General features: G+C 44.1%; 1 protein-coding gene and 1 long non-coding RNA gene across 5 annotated transcripts in view; one reads left to right on the top strand and one right to left on the bottom strand.

Annotated features, from left to right (window-relative positions):
• The first annotated feature begins 2,205 nt into the window (after positions 1-2,205).
• Positions 2,206-25,110, top strand: part of HSD17B12 (hydroxysteroid 17-beta dehydrogenase 12) — a 252,898-nt gene continuing 229,993 nt past the window's right edge. Inside the window, exons 1-3 of one of the 3 annotated variants that reach the window (XM_048852365.2) lie at positions 2,206-2,410; positions 15,753-15,770; positions 22,786-22,878. The gene's annotated coding sequence lies outside the window, so the exon portion shown is untranslated. Of the gene's footprint in view, positions 2,411-15,752; positions 15,771-18,014; positions 18,193-22,785; positions 22,879-25,110 lie in introns of those variants that run through there. The other 2 variants (XM_048852367.2, XM_048852366.2) reach the window with 2 other exon arrangements.
• LOC125637646 (uncharacterized) lies at positions 10,953-17,884 on the bottom strand. Of its 2 annotated transcripts, XR_007357022.2 has the most exons (4): positions 17,590-17,871; positions 17,135-17,163; positions 12,708-13,176; positions 10,953-12,278 (listed from the first exon to the last, which is right to left on the bottom strand). It is a non-coding gene; the product is annotated as an uncharacterized LOC125637646 (long non-coding RNA). The 2 variants fall into 2 exon arrangements; XR_007357021.2 differs by having other exon boundaries at positions 10,953-13,176; positions 17,590-17,884.

The raw sequence follows: 25,110 nt of genomic DNA on the forward strand, positions 1-25,110 counted from the left end.
TCCCACAGCCATGCTAAGGCATCCATACTGCACTACGCAGACATTCTGACTGGGGTCTGCAACGTGAGCTGCGTCCACACTGCAAAATGACAGGACTTGGGACCCAAGTCTCAGTAGGACTCGGGCTCTGTCGCACCCCCTTAGCAGGGTCCTAGGTCCTGGCTCCTGAGTCCTTGCTGACCCAAGTCGACTGATTTGTGTGTGGACAGAAATGGGGCTTGGGCTCCAACCTGAGTCAGAACCTAGGCTGAAAGTGCAAAGTAGACATTATGGATACATCTACACAGCAAGCAGGATCCTGAGGCAGCGAGTCTCAGAGCCCAGGTCTACAGACTCGGACTCACACTATGCACCCAAAATAGCTGTGTAGACATTCTGGCTTGGGCTAGAGCTCAGGTTCTGAAACCCATCCCCCTCCCTAGGCATCACAGCCGAAGCCCAAACATCTACACAGCTATTTATTGTGCCATAATGTGACCCCATGTATGTTGACCCTGGCTCTGAAGCCCTAAGGGTCTGACCTAAAGCCCTTGGAAATCACCCCCCTTCCCTCTCACTTCCATGGACTTTGGATCGGGCCCTAAGATCTGAGGCTTAATATCTACATGGTAAATGGAATGAATTTTTAAAAAATTAAATCAGTTTTGCTAGGCGACGATCAACACAGTAAGGAAATGAATACGCAGATTGCAAACTTAAATCCACCTAATCAAATTCCTCTGGGCTGCGGTGTCCTTTCTGTGAAATCAACCTGCATTAAAGGGGCTGTGGTGCTGTTTGTGAATGTACCATCTCTGCAAATTACCAATGCTCCATTGCATCGTGTTTGTATGAATGGGGGTTACATGTGCTTGCCCACTAGTCCACGTGAGAGGTGGGCTGAGGAAAGAAGGATCTTTTTTTAAAAAAAATGAATCTAGGGGGAGAGAAGTGGAAGCTGTGGATTCATAGTAGAAAGGGAATGGTATCCTAAAATAACCCCTCTGTCATTTACTCAGCCACCCACCACTCAGTGCCAAAATAAAGGTGCAGCTCTTTCATTTAAAATTAATTCTTGGCCCTGGAGGGCATCAATAGATCAATATCTTGTGCTTCTGATCTCCCGTGGGCCACCCTTCAATGGCTCATGCAAAGGCTAAAAACAGAAAGATGCAACACAAAAGATACTGCAGTCAGCTCAAGCAGGGGGGTTATTTTTAGATCAGTAAAGGGAAAGGAGGAGAGAGGGGGGAGAAGGGAAAGAGAGAGAGGCTGGTGTGGGGTTTGCAATCTAATTTTGTCTTTTCTTTTTTTCTTTTTTTTTCTTTATTCCATCAATAGTATTTTCCATACAATCTGATTTCTTTTTGACTCCTAGGGAGGGGGGCTCGGGTGGGGGGAGGCACAGCAAAGCTGGGCTGAAGATTCTGGAGTTTTATGGCTCATTCCAGCTAGTGGCTTCTCTCTGCCAGTTGAATTAATTTGATACTATTTTTGAAAGTCAGTGTTTCTAAGGGAGACCTAATGACGCAATGACGTCAATGCAGGTCAATAGCACACACTGGAGGAACTGACTGTGCTACCGGGAGCCAAGGGCTGGGAGCCTTTTCCAACCAACCCCAGCTCCTGCACACACACACAAAGACTGCTGGGGGAGGGGAGGAAATCCTAAAGTGGTGAATGCACAATGCCCCCCCCAGCTCAGCCGACACCCCTAAACTAAGATGCATGCTGTCTGTAAGCACCAAAATAATCTTTAAAAAGGAAATGTGATCATCAGACGCACTGCAGTGCAAAGAGAAAAAAACCACCTCCCTACCTGTCAAAGGCAACGTTATTGGAATCCACACACACACACACACACACACACACACACACTTAGGTTGTGAAATGCAACGCACACAACATTAGGGGCTTGTCTATAAATAGAGCCCGCGAAGGTGCGTGCATTGGCAATTTGTTCCCCAAACCAGGAGGGGGAGAGGGGTGTTTGGCAAACGTGGGTGATGAGTTATTCTGCTCTGATCAGTTACTCAGGAGGTGCCTGGATTGGTGGTGTGGGGGTGGATGCGTGGGTGGGAGGGTGAGTGGGAGGGGGGGTTTTGCTTCTCTCTGTCTCCAAGTCAGGCACGGAACACGAACTGGTTTTTTTTTTTTTTTTTTTTTGCTTTTCTCCTGGAAGAGTGCAGACACACATTGCGCGAAACCCACAGCCTTTCGCGAGAGAGACAGCTCGAAACGCTCTAGTTTATTTATATAATCACCCCCCTCCAACACCCTCTTCCCTTCCCATCCTTCCCCAAGTTCCCTGGAAATCCAGCTGAAGCATGTGGAAGCGGGGCAAGCGTTTTTGTTTGGGGTTTTATTTTTTTGTTTTGCTTTGGGGGGGTTTCTTTGCACACAAAAATATAAGTGAAGAAGATTTTGCAAGGTAGGTTCCTGTGTGTGTGTATGTGCGCGTGTGTTGTGCCTGGGGCTTTTTGCAAAGTTTTCTGATTTCAGTTGTTGGATGCTTTTGCAGGCAGCAGACTTTGCTGATTTGTTCTGCTCCCTGCCTTTTAAAAACCTCAACGACATTGCATTTCCCCCTCTTAACAAAAAAAAAAAAAAAAAAAAAGAGGAAAGAGTCCTAGACTGTCGTGTCGTGCGTCCTGTGTATTTGATGATTCCAGCAGGAAAAACGTGTCCATTTTTTAAGAAAAACCGGGGGGTGGGAGGGTATTTTGGATTTTTTTTCCACATTGTTGCAGAGTTTCTTACTTTCACTTTGTCACATTTTTAGGAGGTTGGCTCACTCTCGTAATGTTCTTGCAAACGATGTTTTAATTGGGAAAAGGTTTTAAAGTCAGCAGCAGCAGGAGGATGGAAAGGAATTGGCGTTTCTTGAATACAGAATTTGCCACCATTGGGAATAGACAGACAACCTATATAGATTGTTGGGTGCAAATTAAGTAGTAAGAGTAAATGGTAACAAAATAATAATAAAAACTCTGATGCAAGAATGAGAGGCTGTTACGACCTCCAGCCACCTGTAGAGGGAAATCTTTATACATAGTAATCTTTTATAGCTGTATCTATAGGGAAACTAAGGAGAATTACATGTTCCAAACTTTGCTACTCTCTATATGCCACAAAAAGTGCAAGCTGTTTGGTTAATTTTAGGGTGCTTGCCAACTGCCAGAGCCCTTTAGATTAAGAGAAACGGTGTTATTTAGTATCTCCTGATTCTTAGCTACAACCAAGGTGGAGACTGAAATATCTACGATGCAGGTTCTGGTTTAATGCTGTTTCACTGGAAGAAGTGGTTAGCAACAGGTGTTTCGCCTGAGAAGAGTAGTTTTGATTTACTGATCATTTAAAGGTGTGTTTATAATCTGGACAATCCAGGAGGGTTTTATTGTTCGAGGAAAAGAGAGTCATTTCATTGTTTACAAAGTGGCCATGGGCATTAAGTGGTGCATTGGTTTAATGCACCAGCCTTTTACCACTGGAGATCACAGTTCAACTTCTGAGTTTTTTAAGGTACTAGCTAAAATAATAATCATTTTATATATGCAGTATTCTATATATTTATCTCGTATAAATATATAGAATATATATATAGGTCTCGTATAACACCTTTCATCCAGAAGGATCCCAAAATGCTTTACAAAACTATGGCTCTGACCTTCCAGCTGCATGTGCATGGGTGACCCCATCACCTAGATGGAGCAGATTGACGTCACTGTGGTTCTATGCCCCAATTCCAGAATCAGGGTCAATAGGCACAAAAATATGGAGGAGATGCTCTAGCTCAAGACTGACATACTGGCAGAAGTGTGGCCTCCAGTGTCAGGGAATGCTGTAGGTCAGGAATGAGGTGCATCAGAAGGGTGGAGAGGGTGCAGTGCACCTGACTTTAAGCCAGTGCTTTCAGTTCTCATTCTCATGGGTTCCAGATTCACCCAGGATTGTGCTGGTTTGTTTAACTACAGAACTGGAATATTGGGCTTCCAGCAGCAACATACTGACATGGTGAATTAGAAACTGCTGAACGTGTCTGGTGTGGTGCTGTGCAGCCCTCACCTATGACTCTTACACCCCTGTATCTTCTGGTCCCTTCTCCCTGGACCCCCACAGAAAAAAATTACACAGATTTTGAATTTGTTTAGCTGTGACTTAAGTCCACTCCTATCTGTCTCCCCGACATCAACAGTCTGGACACCCTACTGCAGAATAAAGCGGCTGTCCATCTTGATGCACATTTCAGCCAGATTCTCACTCTGCTTGGTGAAGATTGGTATGGGACAAGTCTTTCTTCTCTGCTTCCCTCTCCCCATGCCGTTGCAACAGCCAGGACCTGTCATTGGCTGATGACTCCACCAGTACAGGGTTCTTGGTCAGGCGTGATGCCATTGTGCTGTGAGGTGGTGCCTCTGATTTCTGATTCAGTGACCTCTATCTCTTCTTGATCAAAAAAATGAATTGTGGTCTTTCTTCCTTTCTATTAGGCAAAAAGCATTTGCATTTCCAGTTCTCCTAATCTCCTTCTGTCTTCTGCCCTGAAGAATCAATCTTCGTCTAGGGGAGACAGCTTGGTCTCTTACTGCTTTGTGGTTTTGCTACTTGAATGCTCTGAATGTAACTTCAGATAATTATTGCCACCATGTTTAGACCAATTCAGAAGCTGAAAATTGTCTTTCTAATTAGGCAAAATGTATATGCATTTCCAGCTCTCCTGATCTGCCATCTGTGGCAGAGTGGTGCTTTCTGATGCACTTCTCCAGCTCATAGAATCATAGAATCATAGAATATCAGGGTTGGAAGGGACCCCTGAAGGTCATCTAGTCCAACCCCCTGCTCGAAGCAGGACCAATTCCCAGTTAAATCATCCCAGCCAGGACTTTGTCAAGCCTGACCTTAAAAACCTCTAAGGAAGGAGATTCTACCACCTCCCTAGGTAACGCATTCCAGTGTTTCACCACCCTCTTAGTGAAAAAGTTTTTCCTAATATCCAATCTAAACCTCCCCCACTGCAACTTGAGACCATTACTCCTCGTTCTGTCATCTGCTACCATTGAGAACAGTCTAGAGCCATCCTCTTTGGAACCCCCTTTCAGGTAGTTGAAAGCAGCTATCAAATCCCCCCTCATTCTTCTCTTCTGCAGGCTAAACAATCCCAGCTCCCTCAGCCTCTCCTCATAAGTCATGTGTTCTAGACCCCTAATCATGTTTGTTGCCCTTCGCTGGACTCTCTCCAATTTATCCACATCCTTCTTGTAGCGTGGGGCCCAAAACTGGACACAGTACTCCAGATGAGGCCTCACCAATGTCGAATAGAGGGGAACGATCACGTCCCTCGATCTGCTCGCTACGCCCCTACTTATACATCCCAAAATGCCATTGGCCTTTTTGGCAACAAGGGCACACTGCTGACTCATATCCAGCTTCTCGTCCACTGTCACCCCTAGGTCCTTTTCCGCAGAACTGCTGCCTAGCCATTCGGTCCCTAGTCTGTAGCTCCTTTCATCTGCCCTCTTCTTAGAGCCTTTGCACAGTCTGTAGTCTCCACTGCTGGGTGACCATATCCAGATTGCTTCACACAGTCATGCTCTAGCTACAGTTGCACAATCATGTGCACACAGACACGTTTGTGCACACACGTGTGTTTCCAGCCATGCAGATACATTTGCACAACTGATTCCATAGAGAATGTTTCCATCCAGTGCAGAAGGAGTTTTCCAGCCTGACTTTAGATTCTCCGCCCTCTTGCCACATGGTGGATGCCATGTGAAGCACTGTCATTTATTAGGGCATGGAAGCATTCTGGGTACTGAAATAACCAATACTAATAACTAACTACCCATTGATGTCAACAATACACACATTTACACCATTTGAGGATTTCCCCCAGTGTTTCTTAAAGCAACCATGTAGCTTGTTAACTGTGTCAGTGTCTCAATTCATATGCTCGTACCTTGCATTATAGTTCCTCATGCTTTGCGTGATCTCCTGCTGCACTGATTCGCTTACATCCAGTTGTGCCCCACAATGGCGCTTATTTCAAGGATGTCACGTGAACTAATTCTAAAGTGAAGAACTTTTCTTTCGAATGGTGGTAATATGCACCATCTTGCAATATATTTGCAAAGTACCAGCTGCATGGTACACTGGCTGTTAAAATAAATTGTGACTAGCGTAAGGTAACATTTGTTCCAGGCTTTCCATTACATCTATATTTATCCACTTAAGAACAATTGTCTGCCACAGCTAGAGATCTAGGCAGTCTCCATGGTAAAAGAGCACCTGAGCTTGTACACTCTTGTTGAGACAAGCTCTGTATCTAGGCAGCCACCCAAATTCCATTCTATGTCCTATTGGCTCTTGGAGTTTTCTCTGAGAGTCAAAAGTAAAACTTACTCTTCTACTCATCTACAAATCTGTGAATTGTAAAGGGGAACAGGATGAATAGGCTGGTGCAGAGGACAACATTGCTTGTAAGGGAATTCCATGAGGAACTCACCAGCTGAGAAAACTACCTACAGAGTATTAATGGTGGAAAGATGCATTGGCCAAACAATATTTTGCTCCTTGCATAGCACCTCTCATATTGACTTACAACCATCTATCAAGAAGGGCTCAGAACACCGCTGTGTGATATGTTAGTAGTAGTACACTCATTTTACAGAGGGGTAAATGGAAGTACAATGTAGATGAGTGAATTGCCCACATTTGCAGTCAGTCAGGGGCAGAACCTGGAAGACAACACAAATACAAGAACTGTCTAGCAAAGAGACTGTCCCCTCCCTGCTTCAGGATGTACGTCTCTGAAAGCCACCTCAAACTGCATTGACTTTTTCCTGGCTCCACATTGCCAGGTGAGCTCATGTCACTCTTTTCTTTTGTTTTATAATCCATGTTAAATTAGGATGAAGACCCTGTTTTAATAGTGTCCGGCATTGGTCTCCCATGCTGCCAGGATGACAAACAAGGTCACTTCTTAGCAAGATGGTTGCTCCATGATATTATAATTGAAATATGTTCTTTCAAATATACACAAGATGCAAAGTTCTTCTTACCATGATGTGTTCCTTCCCTCTTCAAATCCAATCACTGGCTTCCCATCACCTTTCACAATGAGATTAGACTTCTCATCCGCACCTTTGAGGCTCTGAACAGCTCTACTCCTGTCTTGGTCTCTCCATTTGTATCTTTCACTCTGACTGAGCCCTTTTTCCTAGCCACTTGCTTTGTATCTTTCTTCTACTCTGATCTTTGTCCCTCCTTCCCAGATACCCCTTACACCTACTACCCTCCATTTACTCAGATCTCTCCTGGAAACACACCTCTTCTGCAAAGCCTACTACTGATTGCCTGCCTAAGCCAAAAAGACCATCACACATTTGTCTAATGCAAAAATCATTGTATGGCTGAGTTAACTTTCCTCTGCTCATCAGTGCAAGTTTCTCTGCTTTGTTTTGTCTCTCCATTTAGATAGTAAGCTTCCTGGGGCAGGGACTATATCTTCCTCTGTATTTTGTACAACCCTTAGCATGCTGCCAATACTTAACTCATAGTTACCAAAGATCTTCCATCTTGTTGGGCTGAACAAAACAATTATAAACTTGTTTTAACACCTGGAGCCCAGTTTTCAGACATTGATACCTGAATGGAATGTCCAGCTATGGGGTTGGATTGCCCTTTTAAGATAAATATGTTTGAAAATTTGGCACACAATGTTTAGCATGCTGCTAGTTTTAGAAGAAAGGGGGGGGGTGTACCATAATAAAGAAGATTGATATTTTCCAAGTAGGATTTTTATGCTAAGTTCATGATTAAGCAAAAATTCCAGACAGTTTCTAAATACAAATGTTGAACTACTTGTGAAATAATTCAATATGAAATTAAATATAATTCAGTTTTTAAATTTCTGTTCATATATTCCTATAATAGTTGCAATTCTTGCAAAGGAAACACAAAAACTATCTATAATTATCTGGAACTTACCAAAAATTGTATAAAGCTCTTGAGGTTCCTCAGCTGGCTCTGCAGCCGAAGTTTATAGCACAATGGTGATAGTCTGCACTTCTAATATCACCCATCCACAAGAATCTCCAAGCATTTACCAATACTCAGTCAACCTCATGACAAAGCCCCTTTCCCCTCTACCTATGGTCATCCAATGAGGTAGACAACTATAAGTACATTCCTCTAACTGTATGTAAATTTAGACACAGTGAGGACAGGTGACTTGACCAGGACCTAGGAGTCTTGAGTGCCAGTCCTTTGTTATAACTACTGGTCAACATTAGCACAGGGGAATTTGAAGAAAAATATTGACTCTATTGTTATCCCTTTGGCTCTTCACTGGCAGTCATTGGTGCTGTGATCATGGTACACAAAACAACCACAATGCAGTGGTGTTTCTGAAGAATTTCATAAAGAAACATGCTCTTCAGACTGTTAAGTGTGGCTGCTCCTTCCTGTGTCTCTCCCAGTATTTCTTGTCTTGTCTGTCTTGCCTGTTAGTCTAGGAGCTCTTAAAGTTTTTTGTAGAGCGGACCAGGCTACATCTTAATGCAGAGAGAATCTTGTGGACACTTCTACTCCCATTTCCAGTCTCACACACACTACCTCCTTTCCATTCATATGAAATAATATCACTGTATTAAATACAGCCTTTGTTTATGTGGAAAAGGAATAGGTGGGAAAGTATTTTGTTTTTAGCTTCTTTTTAATGTGATTTAGCACCTTGGAAAAAATGAGAGCCAGTACCATGTGACCAGTTAGCCCTCTGTTGGAGTCCAGTAAATATTCTGTAGACACTGGTGGTTCACCAACCATAATCTAAGACCCATTGGTTTTGCTTGTAAATGGTGAGGCAGAGACTGCCTGATCTTTATGTCATGTACAGGGCTGACCATGCTGTTAGTCCTTAACAAATAGATATTAACTATTGGCAACAGAGAAAAAAGTCACTTGTGGTCTGTATATGCTGGTCCAATGATCCTCCAATTCTCATTTGTACTGCTGGAATCCACTACTTCTGATGTTATTTTTCTGTACCAGTGAATCCACATTTCCAAAAGTATGACTTCTGGGTGGGCGGCAATGCCAGAAACATTGACTTGTGTAACCTAGGAACTGGGCATTCCCTCTGCAGGTTAGTGGCAAAATGACAGCTAAAGTAACCCAGATTCAAATGCAACACCAACTTCTCTGGTTCAGTAGCAACTCTGCTGTTCCAATGTGTTGTAATTTTTGATTGCCAAAATAAATTGCATTGGAAATTAGGATACAACAATTAGACAGGAACAGTGAACATCGAAGGCCAAGAGGAGAAGAGTGATTGAACAAATCTCGTCATTGTAACCCTAGTTACCTCAACACACCCTTCACCTCATCATGTCTAACTTATTGCTAAATGCACTCTACATCTTACTCCTTTTCACAGGGTATCCAACCATCTTCCTCCTCAAGATGATTTGATTTCTGCTGCTGATTGAGTTATTTGGCTCCATGTTCTAACTACCATCTCAGTAAAGAAATTCTGCCTTGTGTTGCTTAAATGTCACTCATCTCCCTACCCTGACCTCTAGCACTGCCTGGGATGCTTGGTTTTGAAGTAGTTAAAGCTTCATGCAGCTTTTTAGCATCTCTTCATAACCGCCTCTTCTCCTTTTTTCTACCACAAGAAGCTTCCCAAAGTTCCCCAAATTATTGTTGCATGTTTTTCTTCTCATTGATCCATCCATCCTGTAAGATGGTTACCAAGCATGAGTACACACTATGCTAAAGGTAATGGGTCTTGTTCGTGAAAAGTTCCAGGTCATTATTTAGTGATGTCAAATTTTAACAGAAAGCCCAATCCAATTCAACAATGGATTCACCAGCAACGGTATCCCAGGTGTCTGAAATATAGTACTGCACCTAATCTAATTTTTTTCCCCATCAGTGTGAATTTCACATCAAGGAGTCATGTGATTTTTTATATATATATATAAATATACCATGCTGACATATTTAAACCTTTGTGCTTTCTTTTTTCTTGATCTAATTATGCTGATGGTTTTCATCTTTTAATCCTAGTACCCCCAGCTACTTTTTCTAGGGCCTGACTTTGTATCCAGTGAGCAAGATCCTGTTCCAGTGTTACCTCCTTGTAAATTACTTTTTAATATAAACAGAACAAATACACATAAAAAATCCAAGTAAAGAAAACTGCAACTATACCAGGTGTTTCAATCTGCTGGGGTTCAAGTTGGTTATAGATAGCATGTAACATACAGCTATTAATGTAATGCGTATGAGATGACAGTAATACACCAAGTGGCCCATTTTGTTGGTTTGATGGCCTGTATGTTCAGATTCTCTAAAAAGTCTATAAATGGAAGCCACATCTATTAATCACTAGCAGCGTTTGTCCTTCTGGCACATGAATTTTAATGTAACACACACACCTCATTGTTGGAGGGAATGTAATTTATATGCTTCTTAAATTATGGTCTTTCTGATTATTTATAATATTGCTTTGTCCTTTATATAATGCCTTTAATACACAGTCTCAATGTTTTAAAATGCCTACTGAACAGCCTGGTAAGGTAGGTAAGTGTCAGACCCATTTTATAGTTGGATAAACAGAGGAACGGAGAGGAAAAGTGCCTTGCTCAGGGTGACACACAGAGCTGGGGGAACATTGAAAATGTTCGTGGAAAAACATTATAATTTAGATGAAAAATTTCAGACCAGCCTTGGTCCTGCAGCAAATCTGGGACTAGAACCCAGGAATCAAGACTCCCAGTCCCCTGCTCTAACCACCAGTTAACATCATTTCTCCATTAGGGCCTTTCATTAACTTTAAACTTTGCCACACTGAACAGCTCCTAGCCCACTACTTCATGTGTACCCCTAATTTATCCAAATCCGTTTGAATTCTATTGCTCTATCCTCTGGATTTTCTGATTCCTATATTGTCTCATCAGAGATAACTAGTGTTTTGTTTTATTGTTCTTTATTTTTAAAGAAATGTGTATCAGTGATTAATTACATAGAAACAGCTCCGTTCTTAATGGGGACCACTGCATGGTGTGCTCTGGATAATCTGATCCCAGGTAAACAAAGAAAGTCCTAGACCTTATCATCATGGTGCTACCCTCTTTACTTCTGGTCACTCTGTACTCCCTTTATGTTTGTAAAGTAGCAAGAGTCAATCCGCTGTTTGTCAACTGGAGAATGAAATCAAAATACTGGTGGGTGTCACCATGGTTTAGGAGAATTCTGTAAATTATATTCATGACTGGGATGTGATCCCTGGCAGGGCTGGGGGCATTGAGAAAGTAGCACTCAAACTAGCAAGGAGTGAGATGAAAGGAGAACATGAGGGCACTTTCCCCATCATTCTGCAGTAGTTCCTCTAACTGATTCTGGTCTTGATAAGACCGGCTCAGCTGAAGACTACCACCCAACCAGAAGGATCCTTATTTCATGATGTGGCCTTGAGGTTGAAGGATCAAAAGGAAAGATGGGATTTCTCCATCCCTTTCAAAAAGAATGCCCCTACTCATGAATGTCTCAAAGGCAGGCTGCACGTGCTAGTCTGCCCCCTGCTCAGGGTAACTGAATTAGTTTGTGTTTAGCAGGCCAAAGGTGTCTTTTGAACTGTAAACTGTATGTGTTGATAACTGATGTTTGTTGTACCGATGCCACTGTCTTTGGAGCGCAGAGAGCCCTGGAAGGTTTCAAGAGTCAGAATGGTCTGCATCACAGGTAGTACTCATCAAAGAACACCATGCCATAGTTCAGCACCTGTTCTATGCAGAGTGCAATGTATCTATACGCACTGTTCCTTCTGGTAACAGTGAAGTTTCCCTTCCAGTTCGAGAGAAGAATACAGAATCCATTGATTTAATTATGCCTCAGTTGTTAGGGAGGCCTAATTCTCTGGGAACCAAGAGATTGCTGATGACTATAAAATATGAAGATGGAAGATAAATTCTCCATTTAACATTTATCAGAAGAAGTGGGAACTGTTGTTTGCAAGGTACAGCATCACCTGCTAAAGATTCTTGCCTTTCCTTTGGATTGGTTCCGTTGTTGTTGTTTGATTTATTTAAAACGAGTGATTCCCTGGGCATTGTATTTCATTTTAGCCCAGCCTTGAGTTGGGTTCTAGCAGCAGCTAGAGAAGGTAGAGAAACAGCTGTCCTGCTGAGGTGGAAATTACTCACTCCTGCTAACAGGGATTGTTCTTGTGGGAGAGGTTTGGTTCTTGTTGGAAAAGGCGAGCGCCCTCCTGGTTTATTCAGAAGATGTTTCATATCCTGTGGAAGAGCAACAAGTTAGTTCTTGGAATGCAATGGGTTAGTTTTAAAAAAAATCAGTCAGAAGAAGGGGAAGAGGTAGAGACTGAAGGAGGCCCCTCTACTGTTATGGAGGGTTTGCGATCCAGCAAGGGAATGGTTCACTATTCATACTTTATCACCAGGTTAATCCTAGCTTCACAGCTGCGCCTGTGTCTTCTCATACCACCGGAAACAAGCTCAAGACAATGAGCCCTTCCATTGCATTCTCCTCCATCCTCACAGGACTAGGAGGAGGAACTTTAAGCATACAAAGTCGGGAGGGAGACTGGGGCGCATGTAATCACCACCCCATTCATGTTAGACGCTGGCAAACTCCCCTCTGGCATCCGGGAGCCAGGCAAGGCTCCGGTGGATGCCTGTGCTTCCTGAAACACATGCTTAGCCTACCATGTCTGTTCATCCAAGCTGCTCTTCCTTGAAACTCCTTGAAGATGGCATGTTTTACAGCTGCATGGGTGTCCCCATCTGAGGCCCTCATGTGACAGGAGCTGTCTTCAGTCCAAGTACCAGTGTCCTCCTGCCTGCAAGACTCAGTCCTGCAGCAAAGGTCATGCCTCCATGCGCACTTGCTAAAAATAATGGCCAGGGCTGGAGTTCTGTGCGAGGGTTGTAATGTAGCAGCTCTCTATAGCCGAGAGAGGCAAGTCCTGGGTTGGGGCGTGCGGGGACGTGCTGATGGCAACGCCTCTGATCGTGCTTTCTGGCAGCTGCCTAATAACAAAGAGGGCTCGTCGGCTCTTTTAAAAAGCCAAATCTCTCCCTGCGCCTGGCGACGCCTATGATGTGATCTGTAATAGCTGTGATTTTTCCCAATGTTGCTGTATCACTAGCAGTAGTTGGCCATGTTATTGTCTGGCTACAAAAGAGAGAGAGAGAGAGAGAGAGAGAGAGAGAGAGAGAAGCAGCGTTACTTCATTGATCGCAGTGTATTGACATTAGGAAATTCATTGCGAAAGAAGTTGATAATAATTAACTGAGTTAATAAATAAAGAATGTGCTATACAGATTAGACAGTAAATAACTTACTACCTTCTTGATTCTCCTTGCATTTTGTTTTTCATTCAGTCAAGGTGTGAAGTGGGTTGGTTGGTGGGGATTGGGAGGGGAGGAGGTAAAATATGCACTCTTGAGAGAGACTATTTCCACCCCATCAATAAACCTTTTCTTTTCCTTGGGTGTGTGTGTGTGTTTTTTTTTTCGAGTCTACCAGTCACGATTTTAATTTTTAGCTACATGCCTTGTGCCATCTTCCAACAACAAGAGATCTGTTTAAAAATAGCATCGACCTATTGCGCTCGCCTTTTGTGGATATTTTAAGAAGTAGCTGTGTCCTTTTGTCTCACAACTCAAGAGCAAGCGAACTCACCTTGAAAGGTCCTGATTACCTTACTCGAAAACATACAATGACTTTGGGTTGGCTCCCTACCCCCCATCTACCGGGAAGCCAAATATATTAATTCTTTTTCCCTCCTAATGCTTGTAATATAGTTTGGGGGGGCATATTTTCTGGTTTGGAGATGGGCAGGATGGCGAGTGTGAAGGACCTTTCTTTGCCAAATAAACTCTGCATTTGTCAACAAGACAATTCCTTTTGTTTGGTCGCTGCTTCGTGCATGGTGTATGTTTTTTTAAAATTATTATTATTGTTAATTTGGGGGCGGTGGGGGTGTGTGTGCCACTGTATAACATCAGATTTAGCCATTTGCGTATAGCAGCATTATGATTTTTAATTGCAATTTCATTTGTTATTCTCTCCCCCACCCCCTCTCTCTGTATAATCTGGATCATTGCTCTCTGTAGCTGATTCCGTGGGAGACCAAGCAGAGTGCGTGGGTGCAGAATATAGAAAGCCAGAGCCATAGAATCTGTTATTTGCGTCACTCTTGGAGACGGGGTTGTTTGCCTGACAAATATACAGAATTAATCCTAGTTTTATCAATATCTGTCTTTTGCTACAATAGCCAAACACGAGCGTAAGGTGGTGGGGGGACTAGATGTTGCTGAATGTTGATGGTTTTTGTCCAGAAAGCTGCGGGAGGGTGCGAGTGTGTGCAGGAGAGGGGGTGTTAAAATATATTCAGCAACCCCTGTGCTGTTTGCCTGAGAAATACAAAATCTCAGATTTTATTCCTGTTTCTGTTTGCTACAGTTGCCAAACATGGGGTGGGGAGATGCCCCTGCATGGTCTGTCTATGCAGTTTTCTCTCGCTCTCTGTGTTTTTCTGCGTGTGTGTGTGTGTTTAAAATATATCCATACCCTCAGGACATATTTCCCCCCCCCCCTCTCTCATAAATACACGCACACCCCATAGGATTTTTGTGCAACTGTGTGGAAAGCTGCATAACACAAAATATGGGGCTTGCTAATTAACTCTTTCCCTCGAATTGAAGTGCTTTTCTGCAAGCACAAAGCTCCGAGCACAGACATCTTTTATGATGAACTAGAGCCTCTGAAGAGGAGAATCTGAACGTGACGTCAATAGCTGATAACTGACGCAGCCTTGCAAAGGAGTCTCAGGCTGGCTCCTTGTAGCCTGCAAGCCCTAATGATTCTATTTTTTCCCAATCCCCCCCTCGTAGTGAATGATTAGAACGCGCACACACAAACCAGATTTCATGTATAGCTATATATAGACAGAAAGCTTCTTTATTCTCCAAACAAAGGAATTTGTGTGTGTGTTTTTTTAAAGCAGTGAGTGGGGTGGAGAGAATTAAAGAAAACCCTTTCTTTGTGCATCCAGTGTATGCAACCATCGCTCTGTCTCTCTCGGCAAAACAAGCTTCCCTGCCAGAACCCCACGTTGGTGCATAATGTTAAAGTGGTGCATGGTGGTGGTTGTGTTTTGGTGGTTGGTTGGTTTTAAAGCCCACTTCATAAAGACCCTGCAAGTAGACAGACACAATAATGCTTACAAGGCAACAGGCAGAGAGACACAGAGAGAGACAGGCTCAATACAACTGTGGATTGGGGTTTTGTGTAATAGGACAGCATGGAAGGCGGTCGTTTTTTTGTTTTTTGTTTTGTTTTGTTTTTAATTCTCTGCCATGATGCACCTAAAGCAACCGTGGATGATGGTGCAGAAAGAAGCGGGGGGTGATTTTGGAGGGGGGGGGGGGTTGGTGGGAACGTAATGCACATTTAATGTTTTGGATGTAACGTTCCAGCGAAATGGCTTTGTGTGTGGATTTTTTTCCCCAGTACCTGCTAAAAATAGCATCAGGGTTTTGATCGCGTTCCAGAAATAGACAGAGGGTTGCACTTGTATAAAAAGAGAGCGCTGGTGGAAGAAAACCTGGACATCACCGCAGTATTTTTTTTCCAACTCCTGTCTGGAAATTAATTGTTGGATTTTTCCTCTCTCTCTCTTTCTCTCTCTCTCTCTCCTCACCCCCCATTCTCGTCCTGTCCCTCTCCCGCCCCCCTCCCCCAAGCAAGGAGTTCCTGTTTGGGTAAGTAGTGATATTTCCTGTGCATGCTGCAGAGAGTGACTTTATTTTATGCATGCTTGGTTTTATTATTTTATTGTTTCTGTTAAACCGAGGGGGAGATACTCGTTTGCATAATAAATTTGGTGCATGCACGGAACCCAGAGACAGGGAATTCTTACAGAAAGGGGAATCACCCTGTCGGTAAATCTCTGAATCAATAGCGAGCTGCAACTCTCTCTCTCTCTCTCTGTCGGCGCTATTGAGTCCTTCATTCTCTCTGTACCTATCCACTCTCTCTTTTTATTTTTCCAATGGGTGGCTAGACACACTGTAATGGCAAAACTCGCTCCGCAGACTGAGAGGGGAACTCTCTATAGATTGCTTACAGAGAGCCTGTCATATGCTGACACTACAGTCCCCTTATCCCTTGCAGCTCGACCAGGGGAAACTACCGAAGCGCAGGCTGTCTGGGAGCTGTCCACTAGCTGAGGTGCTGAAATCGCTGCACCGGCTGCTTAGCTTGCGCTGGAGGAGTTCACTTTCTTTATTCGTTCGATCTAGCCGCTGTCTGTAGGTTTAATGGCTTTCAAAGGATGTTGTAATCTCTGCTGCACTCTCTGAAGGACCCCGGAGGATGCTGAGATCCCTGCTTATTCTAAGCTAAGAGTGGCTGGGCGCTTCCCTCCCATTCAGGTTTCCCCATCCGTGCGTAAACTCTGCTGCTGACTCTGCTCGGAATCGCCTGCCCTTCCCGCCTGTGTGTTTGAAACAGTCTGTACCTGATGATGGTGCTTAGCAAAATAAGAGGCTATAGGTTGCTTTATTTGGACTCACCCCTTCTCCTCCCACCTCATTTTCCCCCCTCTAAGTGCTCACACCTTCTACAGGTCGTGTGTGTGTGTGTTGTTATTGCCTTTCCTTCGCGTCCTTAGTCATAACCTCACCAGAGGAATTGGTGGAATGACTGAATTAGAGGCGAAGTAGTGGGGCGATTGTTGTGTGTACGAAATAGATGCAGGGTTACTTCAATGCTACAAACACCAATCATCCCCTTTTGGAACCAGGGATATTCTTGCTAGGCTAGGAGCATGCAGGTTTATAGGCATTTCAGTTAGCAAAAACATGTCAGCAGGTTGCATTAAATCACACATTGACACTGTACAACATTCACATGCATCAACCCATTCTCCTTAACATGAGAAGGAAGAGGAAATTAATTCCCGACCTGATGGGGGTGGGGGTGGGGGGTCTTTTAGCCGCAGACTTATTTCTATACCTGCAAGGAGTAGAAATATTAAAGCCCGACAATAACAAAGCAGATTTCAGTAAGTACATCTAGCTAGCTCAGCGAGACAAAAAGCAAGCTTATAAAATGGTGCACCTACCACTCCAAGCCCAGCGACAGTTGCGGATCCTGCAGACAATGACATGATGCAGACATGAACATCGGTATAGCATAGGACATATTTATTTGTTTGTTTGGCAAAAGCACATCTTGGCTAACATTGCAGGCAGTAACTTTATATATATAACAAGGCATCGTTTCTTGCAATTAATAAAACACAAGCCTATGTATTCCTAGCACAGTAGAATGCCACCCACTAATGTCCTTAATGTAGAAATCGTCCCTTTCCCGAGCCTGCGTGGTCGTATTTACAAACTGATCATTTAAAAAAAAATCCACTTACAACACGTGTAGCCAATTACTGTAACTCTTAATATAGCTCTATAAAACAGTCATTAGCAACCAGAAATGCTGCCCTCCTTTCTCCCGCTCCCTCCCTTCCCCGACCCTCCCCTCCTAGATCATTGCATCTCTTGGCACAATGCATAAGATTACCCTTAACTGGATCCTATTAAATAATTCAATGGTGGCGGTGTAATTTTGGTTGGAAACTGCACGGATTTCCAAGTCGTGACTGTAAAAGTGAGTAATGTGCGCTGGCTGCGTCATGGCTCCAGTCACAGATGGTTCCAAACTGAGCAGAAATCGTGACTTCGACTTGAGACGTCCCCTCTACATGAAAAGACCATCCAATCAAAACGGCGTCAGGGGGGCAGCTGGACTCCTCGGATCTCGCTTTCTCTTTGCTCTCCCATCCGTGCGTGTGTGCCTGTATGTATGTGTGTGTGTATATATATATGTGTGTGTGTGTTTATTTATATATGTACGTGTGTGTATTTATATATATGTGTATGTGTATACACACACACATATATACACACACACACACACACCAAGTTGCAGAAGGGGAAGGGAGTGGAGGGGTTAATCTTGAGGAATCTTCTGCACTTAGCAAGATCGTGACCCTCCCACACAGTACAGTAACTTATATACATACCTGGAGGAAGGAATGCTTTGCTTTGGGCTTCCTAAAAATATTTGGTGATGGCTGCACCCTCCAACATGCTCATAGGACCGGGCACTGATGCACCCACAAAGGTAAGTGATGGGGGTTTAAAACTTTTTAATATTGTGATCAGAATCCCCAACTCTGCAGTCAGCCCGGACGTTCGGTTGTTTCGCTTGGAGTTTCTAAAGCAAGCTGGTGTTGTTCAGAGCAGTCCGCAGTGAGGCTAGCAATACTTTTGAGGGAAGATGCAGGGGCGCGTAGGTGGTTTGGATCTAGAAGTGTGTGTTGTGGTTGTGGTGATATTCCCGGTGTGAGTTTAGTGTGCCATTATAAGCTGATAAGGCAGGAACTTTGCCTCTCTGCACCTCATTTTGGAGAGTGTATATTGATCAGGGACAGTATTTTCAGTGTGCGAGCAGACAAGAGATTAACTTTCAAGTTCTTGAGTTATTGTTAGTTCTGCGAGTCCTAGTCGATCTTCTGTACGATATCTTCAACTTGACTAGGAACCCGGTTGATGCCTGGGGGGAAAGTGGACACTAATTTGCCTTTATACTGCTGCTGATCGGCACTAGGGAGGCTCCTAATTTCCAGCAGGCTTTGTTCAGAAGATCTCTGGAGTAGTTCTATGACACATTCATGGAACTTTTATTAACTGAAAAGGGGGTTGCTTGGGCTGAGTTGAAGCTTAGAAGTCACGATGGTATTAATAGTTGGTAATAAGTGGAAAGTAGGCAGTTTCGTCTCTCTTCCCTCCCTCTCCCCCCACCCCTCATATCTTGGGTGCTCAGTCGACTGATGAATTGATATTGGTGGCATACATTGGCCATTGATGGGTGGCAGCATCAGCATAATTTGCTGACAAATGCCCTGGCTAGTTTTAGATTACTTTAGCTTCCTTCATTGTTATTAGACTTTGGGCATCTCATTGTCTTAAATATACCTGGAATTAATTGCTGTTTGGATATATGCATAATCCAGGTCCTCTCTTGATTTGATTTATTATAATTTAATTGTGTCTCTTTTGTTCTGGGATTGCATGGCAACACTACTGAACGTGCTCTTGTCTAGGATTTGTTGAATAATTAGAAATGGAAATGTTTCTCTCCCCCCCCCCCCCACCGCTCCCCCTCTCGAAAAAAAGGAAATGTGAGGCGTCTCCTGATTGGTGGGTGACGATTTTAGTCCGCACCAATGAGCTGTCTGCCTGGTCTCTATTTATTTAGTGCTCAGGGGGAGAGTTTTCTCTTTACGCAGCGCCTGTGCACAGCGCTAGACCCTCTGCTCGGGAGCAGAGAGATGGGGGGACATTCCGAACTCTACCTTGCTCACAAAGCCCCCAGATCCTGCAAGCCTGGGCTCCCAGCTCCTTGGCGGGGAGGGGGAAAGAGGAGGACAAGAGGGGGCCCACTGTGATGGGGATGGGCTAGGGGAACCCCCCCTCCTCCCCCACCGCTTCCTCTCCTGAGTTGGGTACATCGCCTTGGGTTTGGAGAGGGACTTGGTCGGGATGGAGGGGGTGGGGAGGGATCCTGGTGTGTCTGGGAAATAATCAGCCGATCGCCTTTGGGTCGTGTGGATATTTTGGTGGCAGCCGGATGGATGGATGTAGGAAGCCGCAGGAGACTTTGTCCTTCGCGAATCTTTTTGCGGTCTGGGCTTGCTGTATATAACTACCTAGCCGGGAAGCCCTTACCCCAAAAAGCATTCGCGGAGGGCGCATTCGCCGAAGGAGCAGCAGCTGCGATCGCCGAGCATTGGACTTATCTAGACTCTCTTGGCTTCTTTACCTTCCCCCTCCCTCCTCAATCCGGCCCCAATCCTTCTGTCCTGTGTGTATATGTGGAAAGAAATAAACACCCTCTCCCCTTCCCCACCCCGCTTGGTCACCGAGACATTCAGTTATTCACCCTCGTCTTCCAGCCTAACTTTGTAATCGACTTTTGCCTAACGGGGCGGATCACACGTTTATTCGGGTCCTTTTATTGTGGATTGTATTTAATTATTTTTTCGTAAAAAAAAATAAAAAAAATAAAACTTCCCAGAAGTTCTCAGCCCCTCCTCCCCCCACCCCCAAGGATTTTTTAAAAAGGGGATTTTCAGTGGATCGAAATGATTTAATTAAAAAAAACCTGAAGCGGTTCATTAAACTGTCTCTTTAGCCGGGAGATTGGGTTTATTTCGAGGTGGGGAGGGTGGGATTTTCTGGGATCACCCCATAAAAAAGGGAGGGAGGAGGAGAGGGAGGCGCACGAATCAGCCGCGGTTTGGGGGAGACCCCAGTTACCAGGAGATGCACCATGGAAGCGCTTGCCAAAAGCGCCTCCCTGCACACTTCCACCCTGATTTTAGGCAACTTGCAGCCCGTTGATTCCCCAAATCATCCTTTCCCCAACACAAAGTGGCCCCGAAAGGGGTAAAAAAGGCGGAATCCGGGGGGAAACCCAGCCGAGGCGATGCTTTTGGGCGAGGTGATTGCAGGCGAGCAAAGCAGCATCAGCTCTCTGGCTCTGAAACTGCCTTGTTCCAAGCACACAGCAGTGAGAGCATCTATACAGGAGTTAGGAAGGCTGCATTCCTTCTCTTTGCAGTAATTACCAGGGGCGGATTTCGTGGGCCACAAATCAACCCCCCCCTCCCTAATTGCTGACCCCCAAAAGAAAAGCGATTTAAAAAAGTATACCCGTGAAGATCAGCCCGGGGAAATAGACAGGAGCTGAGCAGCAAGTTGGCAGTGGAGTGCCCGGCTGACGCAAGACAGGGGCCTGTGGTTCAAACGTCTGCAATTTTTTTTAAAAGGGATTATTATCTAAGATCGGAACTGTTAAAAACCACCAGGGTTCCCCTCCCTGCACCCCTCTACTCTTCACAGAGGGGGATCCGGCTCGGGAAGGGCTGGCTTTGTATTTGAAAAAAGTCTGCATTGAAGACCCATAGGGCGAGGAGCACAACCGAGGCAAAGAGTTAATATTTCTCCAGAGATAAAAGATATTTTGAAGCCCTGGTTGTACTTTATAAGAGAGTGAAAGGCTGGCTAAGGGATAAGCAGGGAAACAAGGCGAAAGCAAAAGCACCTTGCTGTTTCCCCGCACCCCTACCTTAGCCAGGACACGTAACTGGCTTGGTGAGAACAAAGGTGGAAGGGTCACAATATCTCTCAAACAGACTTGCATATTCCCAACTGTTTGCTCTCTCCCCTTTGGAAAAATAGTGTTTGTCCTTTCCAATCGCCAGCAAACCTCTGTCCAGGGCTTCATGCATGTGAGCATCTTTTAAAGGGAGACAAGGTTTTAGAGGGAACTTAAAAAAAAAAAAAAAAGGAGTGATGAGACGGATCAGCAAAGATCAGGCTATGGAAACATCTTCACCATTTCCTACTTAGCCTGGCCCAAGGGAATTTAAACCAAAGGTGATTTTGGGGCAGATCAGAAGCGAATGTAAATCCGAGCCACCGTGGTTTAGATTCACATCTCTTTACATTGCCAGCCAACTGTTGCTACCATTCTGGGGACTGCTGCTGCAGGAGTGTGAACGGGGACTTCTCCTTTCAGCTACATCAGGGGGCTACTCCCAAGCTTTGCTCTCCAACATAGGGGGCAGTGAAAAAGAAAAGCGAGGCATTTGTTTCTCTTCATTTTATCTTTTGGAAGACTTCCTTTAATTGGTGGAAAGTTGGAAACTTGCATCAGCCCTGATCATTTAAACAGCAGCAGCAGCCTCCACGCAAGGGCTTGGGGGCTGCACCTTAAGAAACATGGCAAATACCCCATTCCTAAACCTGATCAACCAGAAAAACAGCCGCGGAAAGAGGCACCTTTTGGATCGATTAGATTCTCCTAGCGGATTAATTTGCAGCTTCTTTAAAAGGGTTATAGTTATTGATGGTTCCCTCCGCCTCTTCCAGACGGATACCCAATTCACAACATTCCCTTGACTCCACTAAGGGCCTCACTCTGACACCAAACAGTCTTGTCTATTTCATTTCTTTATGAAAAGCAACAGCCAAACCCGCCCGCCAGCTCAGGCTAATGCTGGTTTTAAACTCCCTGAAGTTACGAGGTGCAGTTGCTTTAGCAAGGGAGAGGGTCAAGGGGCGGGGGGCTTTCCTCACCTTTACTGCTAACTGTTTTGCACTGAAGGGTTTGTTTGATTTGATTTTTTGAATGAATATGAGTGTTAAAGGCGAGTCTGGGCAGATTCAGATCTGCCCCTAGGCAGCAAAAATGTTTCCCTCCTACATTTCATGGCTACTTTTAAATGTCTGACTGATCAGAGCCCAACTCTCGCTAACACAGCCTGGGTGTCTCCGCAAAAGCGAAGGTGAGTCAAGAGGATGCGCACAATTCCTCTCAGAAAGTGAAGTTCAAAGCTCCAGGGGGTGGGAGGGGATGTCTGCGCCTCTCCCTCGCCTTTCCCCCAAATGTTTAGCTAACGTGCTCTGCATTCACTTAACGTGCTGTCGATCCAGCAACCTTCCCTCCTGGGTGACATGGTCTTTGGGTAAGTTTCGGGCCTCAGTGTCCTGTTGAACCCAGTGCAGGGAGATGAGAACTACCCCGCTGCTTCTTACTGCATAGACACAAGTTTTTTAAAAAATCCTCTGTTCTTGCAGCTCTCTTCTTTAGCACCTCTGGGCGATGTGCAGCACATACGTGTAACGGGTGTCTGTGTCTCTCTTTCAGGCTGGCTTAGACGACCATCTGCTAAAGGCTACTCGGAGGTTCCGGATTCTAGTCGATGGAACAAGAGGAAGACTCCAGAGCCTGTAAGACCAGGTGAGAAACACACAACAGAAGCTACCGGCACGATCCCAGTTGTCACTAAAGGTCACGTAAACTACACAATCCCATTATTCTAGATCCATTGGACAGATGCATCCCTGGTGTCACCACATGGGAGTCCAGGGCGTTACACCAGCCTCATCTCCTACATCCAGTATTAGTGCTCGCGGTTTTCTGTGGCAGTAACAGGTGGCAGGAGATGTAGGATAGCTCGGCTTGCAGCCAGTTTGCTGTTAATCAGCAGGGCCGTTATTAAAAACCAAGTGTGTGTGTGTGTGTGGGGGGGGAGTTATGGGGCCAAGCTTCCAAAGTAAGTTACTCCCAGTGACTTTTAGGGAGCTTGCCTCTTAATTCAGTCCGGAGTGCTTCTCCTATAGAAGAAAAGAGAATTCCCTGCCCGTGTTCAGCCCCCTCCTCCGAATGAAAACTAGCCCAGGGCCTTTGCTTGAACGTGCCCTCAGCGTCTTTATTAACAGCCCATACCACGTCCAAACGCCTCTCAGTGCCCCGCGAAGTTAGAGCTGTTCAAAGCTTTAAAAGGAGCTCCAATCCCCATTATTCCTCCCTGAGCTCTCCTCCTCGTCGGGCTGATCTAAACCCAGAACCGATTCTTGCGTGCAGCCCTGCTCGGTTGTGTTACAGCGAATTGTGTGTGTTTCTAATGACCTCCTCTCAATGGCTATGACAAGATGGAGTGCTAGAGGCCTGGCTAGGCAGTCCTGAATAAAAACAGTACAAAAGGAAAGAAGAAGCAGATAAAAATAGAGCTGGATTTCAACTTCATGTCAATTTTCCCTTTTTAAAAATCAAAATTAAATCAACTTTTCCATTAACTGGTAAATCCCCCTTTTGAATAATTTTCTGTATTTCCTTTATATAAAAAACAAATTGGAACATATACATAATATATAATTTTTACTTAATTTTACGGGTAACTTTTAAACCTGTTACGTCCACTATGACCATGGTCTAAACTCTAGCTTGTCTTCTGCAAGTGGGACTTCACACAATAAATCGAGCAAGTCTTGACCTCATAGCAGGCCTGCTTACATTATTGCTTTACAGGAGTATAGTTCCAAAATATAATAGTCTCATTCTCATTTATACTGTCACCACCCCAGCCCTGAAATGGGGCCTTAACGTGAGTGCAAAGGTAATTTACAATGAGCTGGCACAGGGCAATGGGCATGTTCATAATAGAGGAGGAAAGTTTAGGTTCATGGAAAGAATTTAAGACAATAATTTAAAAAGGCTAAAATTTCTGTTATAATGTTTTCCTAAACTACCGTCAAATTGATTTGTAGAAAGTCTACCATTTTGAGTAAGAAAAAACTCATCTAGTATCGGGATAGGGATCTTTTCATAAAATTTCATACAATATTAAACAACTATCTTAGCTTCTTTATTCATTAGTGAAATTCTTTTTCAACCCATATGTTAATGCTTGTTCCAAAGTCTGCAGGTGTTTTAGTTTTAAGCTTGTAGGTTTTTGATTAATGCTGAGAGAGTTGGCACGTCATTTACGTATAGATTTGTAGTCATGATGTAGAAACATACTGGTCAGACTTATTCATGGGGGGGGGGAAAAACCCTTATTTTCCTTCATTTACAGTAAAAGCCTCCTGTTTTGTTTTAACATATCAGTTTTAGAAAAGGGGAGAAAATATATTTGAGTTACAAGTAAAAGACTCTCAAATGAATAATTGTAGGAAAGTGTCTTTTAATTGACTATATTTTGAATTCTAAATCCCAATAAAGATGATGCAGGAAGGCTTTTTGTTAGAAGGCCATTTCTGATATTCCATTTTGGCCTCTTATGTCACATAAGGCTATTGTTATCACCCATATAATATACAATTTGTTGTAACACAACAAAATGTCATCGTTTGTAAAGGTGCTGCTATGGACCGGTCTCATCACAACTTTGGGGTTATCTTTTCTAAATGATTGGGGACAAACATGTCTTTCGGCCACATAAGGCCTAGCATTGCTTTCCTGATATCCCTTAATTTCTGGTTTTGCAATAAACATTTCTGCATATCTAAATATAGGAATGACAAGCAGATCATAGTAGTTAGAGATAGAAAAGGCTTATTAGATCATTGAGTACATACTCCTGCCAAGCCAGCATATCATCTCCCCTGAAAGAGGACATAACCAATATTAAACTGTCACTACACTTAAGATTGGTAAAAAGACCAAGGAGTACATTGCAAGGATCATGGG

Source organism: Caretta caretta, chromosome 6, assembly GCF_965140235.1.
Source record: "Caretta caretta isolate rCarCar2 chromosome 6, rCarCar1.hap1, whole genome shotgun sequence".
Taxonomy (NCBI): Eukaryota; Metazoa; Chordata; order Testudines; family Cheloniidae; genus Caretta; species Caretta caretta.